At 34.8% G+C, this 17,869-nt stretch overlaps 1 long non-coding RNA gene across 1 annotated transcript in view; it reads left to right on the forward strand.

Moving 5' to 3' along the window:
• LOC126941000 (uncharacterized) overlaps positions 1-17,869 on the forward strand; it is a 34,170-nt gene that overhangs the window by 12,431 nt on the left and 3,870 nt on the right. Inside the window, exon 2 of the long non-coding RNA XR_007721042.1 lies at positions 1,402-1,502. This is a non-coding gene — a long non-coding RNA (uncharacterized LOC126941000). The remainder of the gene's footprint in view (positions 1-1,401; positions 1,503-17,869) is intronic.

Raw genomic sequence — 17,869 nt, forward strand, 5'->3', positions numbered from 1 at the left:
CATTTAACAAATATTTCCATTAAATTTGTTGAAAAAGTAAAGTTAATTATTTAAAAGTATATGCTGCTTGTGCTTAAAATTTACATGCTAGAAAAGCTTTTTCTCCAGAGACATTGAATAATGTATTTTTATTATGCTAGGGTCTCAGTGAGGAGGAGCTCATTGAAGATAAATGCAAAGTATACAGAGCTCTGAGGGAGCAATAATGATTTTTGTAAAATTTTGTAAACAACATATGAATACTTTAAATCCCAAATATTTAGGATCTTAAATACTTATTGGTTGTGAGACCATATGGTCAATGAAATTTAACCAATGACCACAGGGGTCACAATAGCTTATACTACTTTCACAGTTAGCAAATTCTCCTATTTTCCAAATTAATTATTTAAAAGATTATATAATGATAGAGACAGCGTTGTTATAAGCTGTAAACAAATGGACTAACATAATTTTCTGAAAATTAAAATTCCAAGGACTATTTTGAAGATTAAAACCCCCTTGTGCCATACTAATAAACAATAAATAATAATTTATTGTTAATAATTTAATGTTATTATTAAATATAACATTAATAATAATTTTTTTTTTTTTTTTTTGAGACGGAGTCTTGCTCTGTCGCCCAGGCTGGAGTGCAGTGGCCGGATCTCAGCTCACTGCAAGCTCCGCCTCCCGGGTTCACGCCATTCTCCTGCCTCAGCCTCCCGAGTAGCTGGGACTACAGGCGTCCGCCACATCGCCCGGCTAGTTTTTTGTTATTTTTTAGTAGAGACGGGGTTTCACCATGTTAGCCAGGATGGTCTCGATCTCCTGACCTCGTGATCCACCCGTCTCGACCTCCCAAAGTGCTGGGATTACAGGCTTGAGCCACCGCGCCCGGCCAACATTAATAATTATTAAATAAATTATATAAATTAAATAAATATTATTTAATGTTAAATAAGAATTTAGTGTTATTATTGCAAAGTTTGTTACAGGGCTCTTCCTTAGTTGAGGTCTCATGATTACTCAGTCAACTCCATACAGTAATAGAGTAGTAGTCATGTTCTGAACAAACTCTTATGCTATTTCCTTTGTTTTTAATAACTGTGGATTAATACCTGAGAAAACTTGTTTGGCCCAGTTGCAGCCCAAACACAAAGAAAGAAGGCAAGCAGGAAAGATGACATAGATTCATCAAAAATGACCTTCATAAATGGAAACTGAGTTACAAGATTCATAAAATTTTAATATGCCAAATATTGAATCTATCAAGTAAAAAGATATATAATTTGATTCTGTTTTCTAAAACTGGATTAACTAATTCATTTAACACTTATCGCTAGTAAAAAATATTTAGACCTGCATCTAAAATTAATCTGCCCTTGATGTAGCTGCAGTTCATTCTGTTTCCTCTGACAGGGCATTGGCGTGAAAAGAATGGAAACATCAAAAGGAAAACGGACAACTTTCATGAACAAAGTAGAATTCCTTGGAAATGTGGAGCAGGTTGACATTATGTGGTGAGAAATTAATACATTTCGCAAAGATTCTTGGCCTAATCGTTCCAGGAAAGCATGTGCTAGTACATTGGTACTTGGCTGAGGGAAATGTTGTAGAAAATAGACATCTAAATACCTTAACACAGCGGTCCCCCCTTTTTGGCACCAGGGACCAGTTTCATGGAGTTTTTCCATGGAGGAACAGGGATCGAGGAAGGAGGGTGGGAGGGTGGGTTTGGGATGAAGCTGTTCCAACTAAGATCATCAGGCTTTAGATTCTCATAAGGAGCTGTGCAATCTAGGTCCCTCGCATGCGCAGTTCACAATAGGGTTTGCTCTCCTGCTGCTGATCTGACAGGAGGCAGAGCTCAGGTGGTAATGCTTGCCAGCCGAGGCTCACCTCCTGCTGTGCAGCTGGTTCCTAACAGACCATGGTCCAGTACCCATCCTCGGCCCAAGGGTTGGGGATCCCTGCCTTAACATGTAATCCTATCTCTCTCTCTTTTTTTTTTTTTTTTTTTGACACAGAGTCTCACTCTGTCACCCAGGCTGAGTGCAGCGGTGCGATCATGGCTCACTGCAGCCTCCATCTCCTAGGCTCAGGCAATCCTGCGTCAGCCTCCTGAGTACTGGAACTATAGGTCCCACCATGCCTGGCTAATTTTTGATTTTTTTTTTGGTAAAGACACTATGTTGTTCAGCTGGTCTTGAACTCCTGGACACAAGTGACCCTCCTGTCTTGGCCTCCCAAAGTGCTGAGATTACAGGCATGAGCCAGTATGCCTGGCCATCCTCTTTTTTAATTTGAACTAAATATATACTTTCTACAGAAAAAGTCAAAAATACAAATAAGGAAAATATTTAAATAACTAACTAAAAAGAATCACACTATCCCAAACCAACCACTATTAACATACATTAGTGATGTGATTTGTATCACTATAGATTACTTTTGTCTGATCTAGAATTTCATATAACTCTCTATGTATACTCTTTAGGTCTGATTTTTTTCACTTAACACAATACTTGAGATTCTTTCATGTTTTGCATGCATTAGTAGTGTGTTCCTTTTAATGCTGAGTAGCACTCTATTGTACAAATATACCACAATTTGTCTATCCATTTTCCTAATGAACACCTAAGCTGCTTCCAGTTTGGAGCTGTTATGAATGAAATGTTATGAACAGGTGTTTACATGGACATGTGTTTTTATTTCTCCAGTAAATATCTGGGAATGAAATCATTGTGTCATATTAGGTAAGAGTATGTTCACTTATTAGAAAATACTAAACTATTTCCTAAATGGTGGTAGTGTTTCACACTCTTAGCAGCAGTGTATAGCGTGTCTGCTGTTTGACATTCTTACCAACATTTGCTAGTAGTTTTTTAAATTTTAGCCATTCTAATGGGTAGGTACGGTATCTTACTGTGGCTTTCAATTTGCATTTTTCTGTGACCAATGATGCTTAGCACCTCTTATGTGAAATAACAAGAAATGTTTTTACATGGTTTTTGTATAGTATTTGGTCAAATCTTTTTTCCCAATTTTCTTATTGAACTGTTTATCTTTTAAATATTGAATTATAAGAGGTCTTTATATCTTGGATCTAATCTTTCCAGACCGATAAATTGCAAATATTTTCTCCCTGTGACTTATGTTCTCAGTTTAATGGCATTTTTCAATTTCTCATTACAGTGATGGATTTAGTGTGGAGTGTGTGTGTGTGTGTAGTCTATAATCACACTGAGGAAGAATACATCTATTCTTATTTTCTGGAAATTTTTATTAGGAATGAGGGTTGATTTCGTAAAAGGCTTTTCTAGCATCCTTGTAAAATTATATGATGTTTCTTTCTCCACCAATTAAAATGGCAGATTATATCAGTAGATTTCCTAATATTCCTAATATTAACTAACATTCTTACATTGTTAGTATAAATTCTACTCAGTCTATTACTTTCTTAATGAAGTATCAAAGTTGCTCAGTTTATATTTTATTTAGAAGTTTTTCATTAATATTTATAAGTAATATTTATCTATTGGCTTCTTTTTTGTGTTACATTTAACAAAATTGAGTCATAGATGTTATACTTGTTTTGTAAAAATAATGTATACTTTAAAAATTTTTCTCTGAGTAATTTATATAGCATAGACACTAATTGGGCTCTGAAGTTTATAAAATTATTCTTCAAAACCATCTGGCTCTGCTGCTTTTTTTTTTTTTACATTGTAGTTCCTTGATAACTCTTCTATTTCTTCTACACAAGTGGGTCTATTTAAGCTTTCTATTTTTACTGAGGTCAATTTTGGTAAACTATCTCTTCCTAAGAAAATATTCACTTTATCTGAGTTTTCAATTTTGTTTGCATAAAGGTGTACAGAGTAGCATCATGTGATTTAAAAAATTTTTTCTGGCCAGGCATGGTGGCTCACGCCTGTAATCCCAGCACTTTGGGAGGCCGAGGCGGGTGGATCACGAGGTCAGGAGTTCAAGACCAGCCTGACCAACATGGTGAAACCCTGTCTCTACTAAAAATACAAAAATTAGCCATGTCTAATACAGGTGGTACCCGCCTGTAATTCCAGCTACTCAGGAGGATGAAGCAGGAGAATCGCTTGAACTCAGGAGGCAGAGGCTGCAGTGAGCCGAGATCACGCCACTGCACTCCAGCCTGGGCGACAGAGGGCGACTTCGTCTTAAAAAAATTTTTTTCTCAGTATTAATCATCATTTCCACTTGTCATTTATTATTTCATATTTTTCTCCTTATTTCTTGAATAAATTTGCTATTAATAGTAACGTGTTTGTTAATTTTTCCAAGGACCCAGAATTTTGGCCTATTGGATTGATACACTTTTCTATTCTCTACCTTATTAATTTCTTTTTTTATCATTAGTATTTGCCTCCTTGTGCTTTTTTGGGGTGTCTTTTGTTTTATTTCTAGCTTTTTGAGTTGAAAACTTTATTTTTACTTTTTATAAGACTTGCTGTGCTTTTTGGTGCATAGATATTTGTAACTTACCTCTTCATAATGAATTACAGCTTTTAGTATTAGAAGGTGTCCTATGGCTCATTTAATTTTTATTACCCAGAATTCTACTTTATCTGATACAAGAGTCAGAACATCTGCTTTTTTATTATTTCCACCTGACTGTGTCTTTATCTGTTGTGTCTTTGTCCATGCCTTTAGTTTCAGCTTTTCAATGCCATGTTTTGGCCATATTTCTTGTACACAGGCTAATGTTGGCTTTTCCTTCATAAGCCAACTTTAAAATGTTTTTATTTTAATAGACAAGCAAAGCATTTTCATCTTTATTGATATAATGGATATACTTGGTCTCAAGTGGATCATTTCATACTTTATATGTGCCATGTATATTATGCTGTTTCTTTGGTGTGTTTATTATTTTTTTAAAATTTTCTGGTAGTAGGAAGCTTTGTATTTTTATTCTGTTGGCTATCTTTACGTGTACACTTTTTACTATGCTCTTAAGCCCCTTATTTTCTTACTTAACATTTTACTGTCTGGGAAGCCAATTCAAATGATATCCTTTGACTCCCACTTGCTACCTACACAGCAGTCAAGAGTAGTCTATTTTCCCCTTTCTCTCTGCATTTACTTCCTAGTCATTTAGTTGCATTATTTCTACTTTGTCAGAACATACAATATCTACACATTATTTTTCCAAACCTGCCTTCACTTTCTGCTTTAATCTTATCTCTACAATTAAATATAGTAAATGCTTACTATTTTTCATTTTGTTGATGTTTCCATGGTTATCTCTAGGCTGGAGGATACATTCATTACATTCCTCAAGAGGGGCTCATGTGGACAATATTGTCTTAATTTCCCCCTCTTCTTTCCTTCTTCCCCTGCCTGCCACAATTTATGTAGTTATCTAATTTCCCCATATGTAATGTTTCTCTGAGGCTGTCACCTTTGGTCACTTCCAAACTCCTTCCCTATAGTTGGTGTTGTGAATTACTAAGTCCCAGATCTCTGTTGAGTATTTCACCCTTAGTGTTGGACTTTCTCATTGTAAGGGTGATTTTGTTTATGCCTCATCCATGTCCTCTGTCCCTCTCTCCTCTTTTACTTTCAGACCCCTAGGTCTCCTTTCCTCACTTCACACACCCATGGGTTTGTAGCAATAATGCAAGCTCTGTTGGAAGTTTTTCATTTCTCTAGCTACAGGAAATACAAAGTTCATGGTAGTCTCTGCCTCCTGGTTAATGCTAAAAGTGTGGCTCTTGTGAGGTTTTATTTGCACCCATTGATCTTATGATCTGGGGAGAGGATATGAGAGGAGAGTTGGATTTAGGCAGCTATCATTATCTTCCAATCTTTCTCTAGACTGTTAGATCATTGATTTGTAGTCTTGCTTTTTTTCTAATGATTGTCCTTGTAATCATTGCTGTGTTTCATCCACAAGGTTTGATGTTTGTTTATTTATGTATTTATTTTTAGTTTTTGAGATGGAGTCTTGCTCTGTTGCCCAGGCTGGAGTGTAGTGGCAAGTTCTCAGTTCACTGCAGCCTCTGCCTCCTGGGTGCAAGCGATTCTCCTGCCTTAGCCTCCTGAGTAGCTGGAATTAGAGGTGTGTGCCACCACGCCTGGCTAATTTTTGTATTTTTAGTAGAGACAGGGTTTCACCATGTTGGTCAGGCTGGTCTCGAACTCCTGACCTTGGTTATCTGCCAGCTTTGGCCTTTTAAAGTGCTGGAATCACAGGCATGAGCCATAGCACCTGACTGGTGTTTATTTTTGTTACAATTTAGTTCAACATATTTTCTAATAACCATTACGATTTCATCCCAGATCCATGAATTATTTATAAGTGAATTATTTTTAAATTTCCAGACATATGGTGAGTTTCTAGTTATCTCTATGTGATTGGCTTCCAGCCTAATTCCACAATGATCACAGAACCTTTCTTCTGTTTTTAATTCTTTGAAATTTGTTGAGACTTCATGACCCAGCTTATGGACAATTTTGGTAAATTTTCTATGCTTACTATAGTTGTCAGTACCAGTGTTTTATAATGTCAATTTTTCTAAATTATTTTGTTCAAATCTATAACTTTACTGATTTGTAAACTATTTGTTCTGTCTGGTACTGAGAGAGGCTTATTAAAATATCCCACTCTGATTACAAAGTTGTTTTTCCTGTATTTCTTTGTTTTATATATCATGAGATTACCTTATTAAATACATTCAAATTTAGAACATTTGTGTCTTTCTGGTGAACTAAACCTTTTAGTATTACAGAGTTATAAGTTATTACTAATGTTTTTTGCCTTTAAGTACATTTGGTCTAGTATGAATATAACTAAAGTAACTTTATTTGGATAATATTTGCATGCTATTCCTTTTCCATGGTTTTACTTTCAATCTTTCTAATATGCTGATCTATTCAGTATCTCTTCTAACCAGTGTATCATTAGACTTGGTTTTTTTATTCTTTATGAAAATATCTGTCCTTTAATTTACATTCAATTATATTACATGACATTTTAAATCTATTATCTTACTTTTTGCTTTCAATTGGTTACATCTAAATAATTATTTTCCTTTTCTTACCCTTCTCGTAGCAATTGTTACTATCCTTTATTCATTGTCTTAGAAGTTATACTAATCTTTTACCTGTGATCTTTAAGGTTATAAAATGTATCCTTGACTTATTGAAGTCTAACATATATTGATACTTCTGTCTCTTCCCAAATAAGGTAGAAGCCTTAGAATTCCTTCATTTGCTCTTTCTATTTATTGTGGTTTATTTTAATTCTATATGTACTTAAAGTGTTAAAAGATACAACTTTTGGTTATATGGTCAATTTTAGCTCATATGTACCTACCTATATCAGTCTTCCAAGAATCTAGCAGGAGTGTCTGATGTGGACAGCTTCTCTGTTTTTCTTTGTCCAATACCTATTTATGCCACCATTCATTTTTGAACTTTATTTTAATTGGGTATAAAATTTGAACTCAGTAGTTATTTTCTCTCAGCAATTCAAGGAGTCAATTGGCTTTCGTTGTTGGTTTTGAGAAAGCAGCTGTCAGTTCTATTGTTGTCCTTTAGAGGTAATATGTCCTTTTCCATTCGGCTGCTTTGAGTGTTTTTTATCTTTTTCATTTTTTTGAGGTTTTATTATTATACCTCTATGTGTAGCTTTCTTTTAATTTACTCTGCCAGAGTTTGTAGGGCTTCTTTAATTTGTAGTTTTCTGTTCTTGATCATATTTAGAAAATTTCCAACCATCAATTTTTCAAATAGTACCTAAATTCTTTCTGGGGTTCTATTCAATATATTTCTTATGCCCTTACAGTTTTTCTTTTTGTATATTTCATTCTTTGGTCTCACTATGCTTCAGACTGATAATTTCTTTATTTCTTTTGACCTATCATTTAGTTTGGTATTTCTCTCTCCAGTGAATCTGTTGTTAATCACATTGATTTAATTCTGAATTTCAAATAATGATTTTTATAGTTATAGAATTTCATTTTTATCTTTACTATTTGCAATCCTCTGCGAGAGTTCTTAAACTGTTCTCTATTTTAATAAATATATTTGGCATGATTGTTTAAAAGTCTGTGTCTGGTGACATGGTTACCTGGATAATCTATGAACTTTTTCTTATTTTTATTCCCAGTTTCCTAAAATTTATTTTACTTTTAATTTTTTATTTTTAAAAAAATTTCCACAGGTTATTGGGGAAACAGGTGGTGTTTGGTTACATGAAAAAGTTCTTTAGTGGTGATTGCATGAGATTTTGGTGTACCCATCACCCAAGGGGTATACACTACACTCAATATGTAGTCTTCTACCACTCACCCCCTTCCCACCCTTGCCCCCTAAGTCCCAAAGTCCATCGTGTCATTCTTATGCCATTGCATCCTCATAGCTTAGCTCCCAGTTATGCATGAGAACATGCAATATTTGGTTTTCCACTCCTGAGTTACTTCAGTTAGAATATTAGTCTCCAATTCTCATCCAGGTTGCTGTGAATGCCATTAATTCATTTTTTTACTGGCTGAGTAGTATTCCATCATCTATATATGCCATAGTTTCTTTATCCACTCATTGATTGATGGGCTTTGGGTTGGTTTCACCCTTTTGCAATTGTGAATTGTGGTGCTGTAAACATGCATGTGCAAGTATATTTCTTGTATAATGACTTCTATTCCTCTGGATAGATACCCAGTAGTGGTATCGCTGGATCAAATGGTAGTTCTACTTTTAGTTCTTTAAGAAATCTCCACAATGTTTTCCATAGTGGTTGCACTAGTTTACATTTCTGCCAGCAGTGTAGAAGTGTTTTCTGTTCACTGCATCCACACCAACATCTACTGTTTTTTGATTTTTTTGATTATGGCCATTTTTGCAGGAGTAAAGTGGTGTCACATTGTGGTTTTGATCTGCATTTCCCTAATCATTACTGATGTTGAGCATTTTTCCATATGTTTGTTGGGCATTTGTATATTTTATTTTGAGAATTGACTGTTAGTGCCCTTAGCCCACTTTTTTATGGAATTTTTTTTCTTGCTAATTTGTTTGAGTTTGTTGTAGATTCTGGATATTAGTCTGATGTGTATGTCAGATGTATAGATTGTGAAGATTTTGTCCCACTCTGTGGGCTATCTTTTTACTGTGCTGACTGTTCCTTTTCCTGTGCAGAAACTCTTTCGTGTAATTAAATCCTAGCAATTTAGCTTTGTTTTTATTGCATTTGCTTTTGGGTTCTTGGTCATGAAAGCCTTGCCCAAGCCAATGTCTAGAAGGATTTTTTCAAAGTTATCTTCTAGAATTTTTATAGTTTCAGATTTAAGTTCTTGATATATCTTGAATTGATTTTTGTATAAGGTGAGACATGAGGATCCAGTTTCATTCTCCTACATGTGGCTTGCCAATTATCCCAGCACCATTTGTTGAAAAGAGTGTCCTTCCCCCACTTTATGCTTTTGTTTGCTTCATCAAAGAGCAGTTGGCTGTAAGTATATGGCTTTATTTCTGGAGTTTCTATTCTGTTCCATTGGTCTATGTGCCTATTTTTATACCAGTACCATGCGGTTTTGGTGACTATGGCCTTATAGTATAGTTTGAAATCAGGTAATGTGATACCTGCAGATTTCTTCTTTTTGTTTAGTCTTTCTTTGGTTATGTGGGCTCTTTTTGGTTCCATACGAATTTTAGGATTGTTTTTTTTTTGGTTCTGTGAAGAATGATGGTAGTATTTTGATGGGAGTTGCATTGAATTTGTTGATTGCTTTTGGGAGTATGGTTATTTTCACAATATTGACTCTTCCCATCCATGAGCATGGGATGTGTTTCCACTTGTTTGTGTCATCTATGATTTCTTTCAACAGTGCTCTGTACTTTTCCTTATACAGGTCTTTTGCCTCTTTAGTTATCTATTTTATTTTTATTTATTATTATTTATTGCATTTATTTTCTAAGCATTTTTTTTTTTTTTTTTTTGCAGCTACTGTAAAAGGGGTTGAGTTCTTGATTTGATTCTCTGCTTGGTTGCTCTTGGTGTATAAGAGAGCTACTGATTTGCATACATTAATTTTGTCATGGCCTCCATGGTTAGATCTGTTATCTTACCACCTCCCATTCCCCTTGTCTGCATCTATCACGCTACCTTTTCTAACTCCCCTTCAGCCACATTGAGTTCTTTGCTGAACCTTCACTAGGACAATTACACACCTGCCTCAGAGCCTTTCCACTTGTAGTTTCTGTCAGAAGCATTTTCCCTCAAGATACCTGTATGGCTTTCTTCTTCAATTCTTTTAAGTTTTGGCTCAAATGACAAGTTATCAAAGAGGACTTCCTAGGTGACCTTATTCAAATTAGCACACACTGCATCATTCATTATCTGATCTCATTGCTTTGCTCTATTTTTTTATTCTTGGCATTTATCACCTCTTGACATACATGCTTATCTGTTTGTCTCCCCCACCTAAATGCACCTCCACTGGAATAGTGACATGGTCTGTTTTTGTTCAGAGTTGTATGCCCACCACTTGGAAAAGCACCTGGCACACAATAAGCCTCAATAACTATTTATTGAATACATTTTAAAAACAGGGATAATTTGAGCTAGTCATGAAAACATGGCCAGAAAATTTACTAATTTACATTCATCAAATTTTATTACACTAAGTAGATTAAAGCAATAGAGCCCAGTGTTAATTAATTTTCTACTTCCCCCCAAAAATCAAAATAATAAACAAGTTGATGAGGAAAAAAAAAAACTAATAATGACTTAGCAGATTTGGGAAAACGGAACAGTGAAAAAGAGACCTACACCTGGTGGACATTGGAGCTCCTGAAAAGTATGGGCCACTGTGATGCTCACCTGCTAATTAACTAATATTGTGAGCTCCAGCTTGAACCCTTATAATTTACCCAGCAGATAAATTACAGAAAACAAGTTGTAGTGATTGGTCCAAGAGAAGGCAGGTCATACCCATCACCAAAAAATATACTAAAAGAGAACCCCTCCATACCAGCCAACAATAAGCATATTTTATTTTGTATGCCAGGGTGTAAAATGAAAGGAATGGGTAATTGATGCAATTTTTGTTTTTCCTTTTATCCCACATTAAAAGTCTTCATTTAAAAGGAAAATCATTTTAGTTTGCTGTAGTTTTGCAATTATATGGGACTTATTTCTTTGGAGATGATTATTGGAGGACCTAACATACCACACATGAAACTGTTTTCTACTCATACAAATAAATGGAGATTTTGTAAGACAAGAAATACATGTGGGGTTAGATTGCCATCTAGATTTATCTTTCTTAAAATACAGTTTCCTTACTCTAAAATGTATAATGCCTGTGTAATGTCTCGGCCTTATTTATCTGACATAAAAGTAGTTCTCTTTTCTTTCTTTTCAGTATCACTCTTAAGAAATCTCCTAAACTCAGTATGAAGTACTAGGGTAATAGCACCTAACAAAAGCGTTATGGGACAAAGGGGCACGAGGATTTGTCTAATGACAGAATAAATTCTTGTCATCTAAGTTCATTTTATTTTAACTTCTAAAGGAGATTAGTGTCTCAACACTTTAATAAATGTTTTAAGTGAAGTTGTAGGTGTGCATATAATTCGTTGCAGTGCATTTCATCCTACTGCAGGATGTTGAAAATTTTGGTTAAGCTAGAAGTACTCCAAATGCAATAGATATTTACATTTCAGTACCTTTGAGTCAAGTGTTAATACAATACTCCTAATGGAAACAGAAAAGCAAGACATAAAATATCAACACAAGAAAGCTCCTAAGATATAAAAATATATTCCTAGTGCTAAAATTTTCTCTGAGAATTGAGAAAACAGTCAATCACAGTTTTTTTTCTGTCTGCATCATAGTGACTATAATAAAAGGATAATATTTATTTTAATTATCATCTGTGGAATATTCACATATACCTATAATAATCTAAATAATGGTTTCTGTGCATACAATAGTGTATATTATTCTGAGAACAAACTCTGTCCTATACTCTGTCATTCTTATGTGCTCTTGAAAGACCCCTAAGAGGCTCCTAACCTTTATTGGGAAAAAAATCTATAAGAGATCCCCAGAGGATTCTCAAAACAAAACAGAGAAAAAGAGGGATAAGAGTTGCAAAGATTTCTAAAGCCTGGAGAAAAATAAGTCAGTGTCATAAAATCAATGAGCTGACAAGACTAAAACTTTTATTTCTCTCTGTTGAGTCCCAATGCTAGGTTAGCTTTTGTATTGTAATTCTTGAGCTAGGTAGAAAGGATCCTGGAAATGCTAAAATACAAATATAGTAGTCCCCTCTATTCCAAGGGGGATACATTCCAAGATCCCCAGTGAATGTCTAAAAACTCAGATAGTACCAGCCCTATATATACTTTTTTTCTTATACATATATACCTATGATAAAGTTTAGTTTATCGTAATTAAGCAGAGTAAGAGATTAACAATCATAAAATAGAACAATTATAACAATATATTATAATACAAGTTATGTGAATGTGGTCTCTCTCTCTTCCTCAAAATATATTATTGAATTGCACCCACCTATTTTCAGACTACACTGAAACCACAGAAAATAAAACCATGTATAAGTGGGGACTACTGTAAGTGTAATTTCAGAATACTTCATAGATTCTCCAAATGTAATTTCTACCTGTAAATTCAAGGTTGACTTTGATAATGTCACATGAAAATATGCCACGCTTCCTGGAAATAATTTTGTGTTTGCAATATTCACTTTCAAATAAATTTCATTCCACATGTCTCTGCACTGTTTGCAACTCTATGTTATTAGTGCAGTTTGAAGACCAGAGATTTAAAGAACTTCACATTTTCTGGGACTCCTTTAATGTCAGCGGAGTGAAACCCAATTAGAACTTGGATATAGGGGGTGGAAGATGTAAATATAGGTGGCATATTTGTTTCCTCCTGAAACCCCATCAAAACAACAGTAAATGTACATATTTAAAGGGATAAACACTCAGATTATGTAAGGAGGGAAGAGGAAACACCGAATATATCACATTTGTTTCTAGGCATATCCATATTAAAAGAAAACTCCTAGCCCATGAGAGTATTGTACATAAGAATGGTCAACATATTTTGGGCAGAATGAAGGCAGCTAATGAAGCAGTAATTGACATAGCAGAGGCTGAAGCTCCTTAAAGCATGGGAAGTGATTGTGTTTTTGAGCCAGGACAGAGAGCAGTGGGGAGGACTCCTATTTTTTCCTTAAGTCTTTTAGCACCACATACTTTATAGAAATGTATTAACTTCATGAAAGTAAAAACTAATGTATTAAATTTAAATTAAAGGAAATTATTGGAAAGATAATAGCACTTCTCATGGAATATGAAGGATTCAAAAAAATATCTGTGGGTATGTTACTGTGCTAGTCAGTAGTGCTTTTTGATCAACTATTTCCTTGTTGTCCCCCAGTGTAGCCATATGGTTTGTACTTCATACCCCCACCATATGGTTAGGTAGGGCAATTTAACCAACCACTCCTGGTTAATGATTTATGAATGGAAGTGGTAAGTGGCATTTCTGGACCAGAGCATTTAATTATTGGTGAGAGACCCTTCAGAGCGCGTTCATTTCCCTCTGACATGGGAGCAACAACATGGAAGAAGGTCTGCTCCGCACATCAGGGTCCCTACATGATCGCGATGATCCAGTCCTCAACTGATCCCTTATAGATACAAACAAGTACAAGAAATAAACCTGTATTATTTAAACTGCTGTGATTTGGAGGTTATATGCTACTATTAACCATCCTAATAATGTTGGCCATCCTAATACAATTAGGCATATAGCTGGACCTATGGGACAGTCAGAATCACAGACTCTCTGTCTGAGTTCCCATTTCTCTTTTCTGTGAACATGCAGCAGCAAGGTAGTTGTCAGTAGCTCCCAGGCTTCACATCTTACATCATCTGTCTGAAGACAGGCACCAACTTTCTTCCTCATTTTTAGGTCAGAAACTGGGGAAACACTTATTGCTGTGGCTGCTCTCCTGAGCCAATAAAGGGAGATCAGTGGTTTAGAGTCAGGAAATGACAGATAAGAGCATGTAAGAATCATGTAACCACATGATTGGGAAGAGAGTAAGGCATATCCCCAAAATGGCAGAGTAATGTTTCCAGAAGTTGCTGAACAGACAAAATAATGGACATCTACTCCAAGTTACTGTGAATTTAATTTACACCTCCTTAATCTTTTGGTGTTTAAATAAAAATATTTAACATCTATCATATAATCTTTGATTACTTTCACAGTTTCACAGTGCATCATTCATGAAACATAATCAGTGACCACTCTAGATGGCTATGTGGAATGATATGTAGTGTTTCAACAAGCCGTGCTCCTTCATGCCTCCTTGTATTTGGCACAACATGGAATGCCCTTATCTCATTGCCTATGTACCCAAGTCTACTCATTCCTAGAGACTCAACTCGAATGTTACTACCTCTGAGAACCTCCCCAGAGACAGTGTGCCTTAGTGTAAAGGGTTCAAGCTTTGGACTCAGAAAGATGCAGGCTGAACAGCCATTGTACCATTTACTAGCATGTAAACTTGGTCAATTTACTAATCTCTTAGAAGTCTAATTTCAACATCTGTAACATGATAATAATAACAAATTAACAAGATTTTATAGATTAGAAATAACAGCATGCATGTATAGGTCCCAGAACATAGTCTGTAATAGCTAGAAAATATATATTCTATATCTCATATTATATTATAGTGCAATTTTCTACAGGTATACTTGTCTTTTACAGTAGTCTTCAAGTTTCCTGGATAAGTACCATGTTTTACTCATCTTCAGTGAGTACAGCTGTTTCTAGCACATTAGAATTGGGGAGTTAAAACCAGTTCTGCTTGCTGATTCTTACCCTAGAGACACTGCTTTAATTGATGTGGGATGCAGCCAGGGCATTGGTGTTTTAAAATGCCAGCTTCCCTTGTGGTGTTAATGTGCAGCCAGAATTGAGAATCACAGTCCTAGGTGCTCAGATATTTGTTGAATGAATGTTGTTTGTTCTACAAGGCATTTCTAAGGCTCTACTAAATGTTTCGCTTATATAAAACTTTTACCTTTAACTTTAGGGAAAGCCTATAATCTTAGCAAAGGTGACATTTAATGAGATATATTACTCTGATGCACACTGGAAGAAACAAATGTAATAGACAAGGAGCTCAAGGCTCAACAAGGTTGATTATTACTGTTGACTATTCCCTTTTCGTCTCATGTGGGGACATTATGCTTCATCTCTAAGCAAGCTGCCCCTGGATAACCAGTAGCGTGTGAGTAGCACGGGCTTCAAAATGAGAACTGCCTATCTTAAAAAGTGGGGAGCAAAAGATACTGAAGACATGTTTGTCTTTTCTTTTCTCAAATTTCTGTTTATAAGTTTTAAATTTCTAGCTAGGTTTATGGTTGTATATTTCCTCCACTATGAAAATATGCCGAATAATAAATATCTATTCTGTTTGACAGAGCAGATAATATCTTTCCTCCCTCTAGGCATACTCCTGAAATGTGAAATGAATAAACAAATATATATCTCCACTAAATTGATATATTTGATATATAAATTGATATGAATTGATATAAATTGATATGAATTGATATAAATTGATATATATATATCTCAGCTGTTTATAGCATTAAATGATAACATTGAATTTGCATTTCTTTTAAAGATGCATGGGGATTTATGCTGTTTCTTAGTTTTTAATTAAAGTGTACAATTGATAGTGAAGATTTGCAGCAGCTCCAAGTATTGCCCATTAAATAACATTTGTTGTCAAAGGAGTATTTATTACTATGGTTAATAAGGAAAATGGATTTTAGAAAACTCTAAACTCTATAATGGCTTTCCATTCTTTTCTTTCCTTTTTGTCTTTGATGTTCTTTAAGCAAGTATCTAATATACCACAGTGTCACCATGACTTATAACGATTTGAAATTACAAAGAAAATCCAAGAACAAGAACAACTTCTTAATCCCTTCCAGACCTTATGCCTCATCTGCAAGCAGCCACCAGTGGATAACTAGTAGTGTATAAATAGCATGGTTTGACAAAAAATTAGAATTATTTCAAAAAGGATAGTTTCAAAATGATCGAATCTGGATGCTAACTTACATTATTTGAAATACTCAATTTTTAAACTAATTGCACGTAATTGTTTTGACGACTCAATTTAATGGATTTCCATTTTTTATTTTACAACATGTAGCTATCCTTAACTATCATTGAGACATAGATTATTATTTCTTTGAACCTCAGCTTCCAGGATTGAACAGCGAAGAATTAAAAAATAGTTGAATTTCAGATTCCTTAAATTTCACCAGTTCTTTGTCTTAAAAAAACACACTGGTTAAATAAAAGGCAAAATAAAAACAACAAAAAAACACAACTTAAAAATTATCAATCAATGCTTTTTTATTCTAATTAAATTGTTGGCCAAGTTTTTTTGTGTGTGTGTGTGTGCAATGCCCATAGGCAACTGTTATAGCTAATGTCCATGTTTGTTTCACCTTTTAGTTAGCTATTACTGAGAGTAGTTGTTATCAAAGTTCTCCAGAGACTACTGGAGCCCCCAAGACCCTTTGAAGAGTACATAAGGTCACAATTATATTTATAATAATACTAAACTGCTTTTTGCCTTGCTTGCTCTTATTATCTCCCAAGTGTACAGTGGAGTTTCCCAGAGGCTATGTGATGCATGCTATTACAACAGATTAAATGCCGAAGCAGAGACGAGATCCAGTTGCATCTACTAAATCAGAGATTTGTAGAAAAAGAACAACAATGCTACTTTTGATTCTGAACATTTTTTGTTTGAGAAATAAAGCTATATTTCATAAGAAGTATGCTGTTTATAAGAACATAAATATTGTATAATGGGTTTAATTATTTTTAAGTTAAAATCATTTTTAAATGTATTGATTTTAATTTCTAATATTTCAATATCAATAGATACAACCTATATAAATAAAAACTCTGTGGGCCCTTAAAATTTTTTTAAGAGTACGAAAGGGGTCTCAGATAAAAGTTTGAAATCTTTTGACTTAAAATATTGTAAATCGGGGTGTGTCATATAATATCTTTATACTTATGCATAACATTTTCAAAACAGTTACTCAATCCAGGCAGTGGATAGTCCCTGCCTTCTGCATGCCAAACCTATGTCATCTAGGCTTGCTGCCTTTCCTTCTACAAACATTAATTCACATGGACTAGGTGTGAACTCCCTGAGAGCAGGAACCACGGAGTCGCACACTAACAGTTACTGAATGAATAAATAAGTTGATGTCATTCAAAGCACAGTGTGCAATACATCAGTTCTGAACTTTTTTAAAGATAATAACTTTAAAAATAACAAATACATACATAAAAATCCCAATATTGGTTAAAGTCAACTCCTTTTGTGACACAACACCCTACCAGACAGCTGATATGGCTGGAGAAAGGCACAAAAGAATGCTGACTAGTCCCACTTGAAATTTATGAGAATTAATTTGAATTGTGTCCTCAAGGGAACCTGGCAATCATACTATATTTCCTTAGATGACAATTAAATACCTTCTCCTGTCTCCTCAAATATGCAACATCTGTTCCCCATCCCTACTCTCAGCTGATGACTCAGTTTCCTATTTCACCGCAACTATTGCCTACAAGTCCCTTCTCTTCTCTACTCTGTATCATAGACAGAGTGATTGTACCCCACTAAGGCCAATGCTTTCACTAGAGCCCATCCCTCTTTCTTACTCAAGGACATCATCCAGAAATTCCTCCTTGATCAATTGTCTCCACCAAAAATTCCTATCAGCATAAAAATCGGCTGAAATTCCTCCAGTATTACAG

This window comes from Macaca thibetana, chromosome 18, assembly GCF_024542745.1.
Source record: "Macaca thibetana thibetana isolate TM-01 chromosome 18, ASM2454274v1, whole genome shotgun sequence".
Lineage (NCBI taxonomy): Eukaryota > Metazoa > Chordata > Mammalia > Primates > Cercopithecidae > Macaca > Macaca thibetana.